The sequence below is a fragment of the Octodon degus genome, unplaced genomic scaffold (genome assembly GCF_000260255.1).
Source record: "Octodon degus isolate 3935 unplaced genomic scaffold, OctDeg1.0 scaffold00250, whole genome shotgun sequence".
NCBI classification, from domain to species: domain Eukaryota; kingdom Metazoa; phylum Chordata; class Mammalia; order Rodentia; family Octodontidae; genus Octodon; species Octodon degus.
The window spans coordinates 642,830-647,752 of NW_004524826.1; positions in this window are offsets into that span (position 1 = coordinate 642,830).

A 4,923-nucleotide genomic window follows, 5' to 3' on the forward strand; every position below is an offset into this window, starting at 1 on the left:
AATTTGGGACACTACCGAGGTACATGACGTTACAGTACAAGTTCTCATATGTCCTGAGTCTTAATTGACCTTAGAAGGTTAGGGCCAAAATGATGGCAGGTTTGTGTGTTTTTGTCCCCCAAAGCCCCATGCATTTATTGAGGCACAGTTCAACAGCTTGTGATTAACTCATGATCAAAGGATGGGATCATAGGTCTGAGTACTGCTGGGATTATGGGTATGAGTGCTACACCCAGCCTGGGGAGGATAGGCTGAATGAAACATAAGAAAGACAGAGAGGCAGACTTGCTCTCTGTTGCCATTTGTTGCTGTTACTCCTCCCTTTGGCTCTATGCTCTTTGCTGCCACTATGAAAGTTGCTCTCTGTCATGTGCCACTCTTCCTTGGAGCCAGCTGAGTATAGACTGAAACCTCCAGTAACTGTGAGCCCAACAAATCTTTCCTTCCTTCATTTTGCGTGTTGGTATTTGTCCCAGCAATGAGAGAAGAGTAACTGCGATGGAAACCATTATTTTTCACAAGACAACTTATGTTGATTTTAAGAACTTTGAGGGACTCTAGGCAGCCTGTGGGACTTTGGTAAACTCTGACCAGCTTAGCCCCCAGCACACAGGTTTGGAGCTTCTGCTGGTAATTGTTCAAACTTTTGAAAGACCAAAGCTGAGTCAAGAAGATATACAAACTCTGAATAACTCCATAACAAGAAATGAAATTGAAAATGTAATAAGAACCTACCAACAAAGAAAAGCCCAGATCCTGATGGATTCACAGCAGAATTCTATAAGAAATTTAGAGAAGATTTAATGCCAACTTTTCTCAAACTCTTCAACGAAATTGAAAAGGAAGCAATTCTCCCAAACTCATTCCTGGAGGCAAGTATTATTCTGATTCCAAAACCAGAGAAAGATCCAATGAAAAAGAGAAGGACAGGCCAATCTCTCTAATGAATATGGATGCAAAAATCCTTAATAAAATACTAGCAAACAGAATGCAGCAAATAATCAGGAAGATTATGCATCATGACCACGTGGGAGTCATTCCAGGAATGCAAGCATGGTTCAACATATGCAAATTCATAGATGTAATGTGTCATTTCAATAGAATCAAGAGCAAAAACCACATGATCAACTCAATAGATACAGAAAAATCTTTTGGCAAAGTCCAACATTCATTCATGATAAAAACTCTACAGAGAATCAAAATAGATGTTCTATATCTCAACCTGATAAAAAGACATCTATGAGAGGCCAACAGCCAACATCATGCTAAATGGACAAAAACTGAAGGCCTTCACTTTAAAATCAGGAGCAAGACAAGTCCACTGTGTCTACTCCTATTCAATATAGTTCTAGAAACATAGCCGGAGCAATTAGACGAGGGAGAGAAATAAAATGGATAAGGATTGAAAAAGAAGTGAAATTATCATTATTTGCAGATGACATGATACTCTACATAGAAGATCCCAAAAACTCCACCAAGAGTCTTATAGATTTAATCATCAAGTTTAGCAATGTATCAGGATACAAAGTCAAAACCCAAAACTCAGTAGCATTTTTGTACACAAACAATAAATGTACTGAGAGAGAAATTAGGGAAACCATGCCTTTCACAATAACATCCAAAAAATGAAACACTTAGTAATCAATCTCACAAAAGACATAAAAGATTTATACAGTGAAAATTATGGTACTCAGAGAAAAACAATTGAAGGGGATTTAAGCAAATGGAAAGATATTTCATGTTCTTGGATAGGAAGAGCTAACATTGTGAAAATGGCTATACTCCCAAAATTGTTATACAGATTCAAAGCAATTCCAACTAAAATACCATTAGTATACCTCACAGAGCTAGAGAATCAGCATAGTACTGGTATAGAGACAGACCTGAGGGTCAATGGAACAGATTAGAAGATGCAGACAACTGCAAACACACTCAGTCACCTTATCTTTGAAAAGGGGCCAATCATGCTCACTGGAAGAAATATAGCCTCTTTAATAAATGGTGCTGGAAAAACTGGCTTTCCATATGCCAAACTGGACCTATGCCTATCACCATGCACAAGCTACAGTCAAAATGGATCGAAGATTTAAATATTAAAACTGAAACACTTGGGCCAGTGAGATAGCTCAGCAGACTAAGCACCTGTTTAGGCAAGTACAAGGACTAGGGCTCAATCCCTGGTACCACATGCCATGCTTGCCCCACCCCTGGGTATGGTGAATTGGCAACCGAGTCCTGGTATGATGGCACATGCCTGTAATCCCAGCACTGGAGAGGATCACTATGAGTCCAAGCTACATAGTGAGACCCTGTACCAAATGTATAAATGTAAAAAAAAAACACTATATCTTCTGGAGGGAAATATAGGTAGAAATCTTAATGACATAGGGGTAGATAGAGAGTTCATGAACAAAAGCCAAACTCCACAGGAAATACTTCAAGAATAGACAACTGGGATTTCATCTTTTTTAAAAGTTTCTGCACTTCAAAGCAAATCTCCAACAAAATAAAAAGAAAACCCACAAACTGGGAAGAAAGTACAGCTGACTATCCCTCCAACAAAGACCTTCTATCTAGAACATATAAAGAATTTTAAAAAATAAGGCCCCCCAAATTCAAAGACCCAATCCAAAAATGAGCAGCTGAGATGAACACTCGCTTCTCAGAGGAAGAAATATAAATAGCAAGTAAATATATGAAAAAATGTTCAACATCATTGGTCATTCAAGAAATACAAATTAAAACAACACTGAGATTCCATCTCACCCCAGAAAGAGTAGCTAACATCATGAAGTCAGCCAATAACAAACACTGGAGGGGCTGTGGAGAAAAAGGAACTCTCCTCCACTGTTGGTGGGAGTGTAGACGGGTGCAATCACTATGGAAATCAGTGTGAAGATTCCTTAAAAAGCTAAGTTGCAGATCCCATTCAAGCCAGCTATTCCCCTCCTGGATATTTTTCCGAAAGAACCAAAAACATCATACCACAGCAATATATGTGCACCCATGTTTATCATGGTACAATTTGTTATAGCTAAATCCTGGAAACAACCCAGATGCCAATCAACTGAAGAATGGATAAAGAAGATGTAGTATTTTTACACAATGGAGCATTGTTCAGCTATAAAAAATGACAAATTTGAGTCTTTTGTCAGTAAATGGATGAAGCTAGAGACCATACTCAAGTGAAATAAAGAGCCACATTTGCAAACATCATATTGCCTCCTTAGTGTGAGAACCTGAAAGAGAAAAATGGAATTTAAAGGGTACAATAGATACTGATGAAAGGGAATGAACTTATTCAAAAGGAAAGAGTTACTGAGTCGAGGAGAAGGACAAGAGAGGGAGTGGGGGAAAGAGACTTATCTATGTATGTAAGCAGGATGATTTGGACAACAGTATTGTGCATTTCTGCTGGTCTATGGAAAGGAGAAGATAATACTTAATTTGTTTTGTCTCCCTTTTTCAATTGTTTGTACTTCTTAATTTCTTATATATCTCTTCTTCTAATTTCCCATGCATATATCTGGTAATATGAATAACTGCTTGGACGACAACACTATTACAACAAATACTCTGAAATTCATATTACTTTGATAAGTGAAACTGTTTATCACTTGTAATTTTTTCCGTTTTAGTCCTAATATGTACCCTCTTTTAATTTTTTTAAATGTATTTAGTACAGGGTCTCACTACACAGATCGGACTCACAGTGATCCTCCTGTTTTCAGCCTCTCAAGCTCTGGGATTACAAGCATGTGCCACCATCCAGTCTCAGACACTGTTTCAGGATACCCCGGGGGCAGGGCTGGCACTGCATGCCAGGAATAGAATCCTGGTCCCTGAGTCTGCCTAAGCAGGTGGTTTAATCCTCTGAGCTATCTGGTGCACTCTCTTAAAAAAAAAAAAAAGAAATGAAATGAAATTCAATTCAATTCAATTAAAAGAACAATACCACTATTACATAATTAAATAAATAAATACAAGCCCCAAGTGATAGCCTGTGTATCCAAAACCACATCAGCCTGGAGTTATAAGACAACTCACAGTAACAGATATAAGCAATATTTCTGTAATAGTATGTTTCTAAAAGAGGAATTTTGGAGGGGCACTCAAGCTGGCGCAATTCCCTTCATTTCTGTCTGTTCCTTCCTTGTGATGCCCACAGCCAGGACTAACACCAAAAGTGCTGCTGTCCGTACCAAAAACAGCCTTCTACTCCTGGCCTCTTCCTACTGCACTTCCAGCTGGAAGGGGGTGCCACTACCCAAAGCTATGCCACTACCCCAGGCTCTCTCCATACCCAAGTGCCAATGCCAGGCCTCCCTGGTTGCTACCTCCAACTGGATGCATTCTGCAAAGGCGACATGTCTCTCTCCTCCTTTGTGTTACAGTAGACGTGAGTCCCACACTGCTGCCTCCTCTTTCCAGAGAGTTCTCCCTGCATTCTACAGGGACTCGGTGAAGGTTCTAGAAAAGGGCATGACCATTACTCTGCAAAACTGGAATGCAAACAAGTTCAGGGAGTGGCAGGATTCAGGAGGCAAAGTAGAACCAGCTAACCAAAGACGATAGCAGCCATAAATATCACACGTCATAGGCTCCCAGCTATCCCCATCTGTTCTGGTCTGCAGGGACAGAAAAGTGCAGCTTAACACAGGAGCGTTCTCCGGTAGTTTTGAGATCAGGAAACTAAAAGGCAATGGCATGTTAAACCATCACTATAATAAAAGTACATTTGCTCATTTAGTAAATACTATAGTCATGTATAAAAATTACTTCTGGGTTCCAATCATGTAGCTGCTATCACTCTTTTTTTTCTACAGTTTTATTGATAAACAGATAGCAATGAGACAGTTTCAAATCAAATCGGAAGTACAGTTTCAACAAATAATACACTGCATATATTCTTCTTAGTGGTTA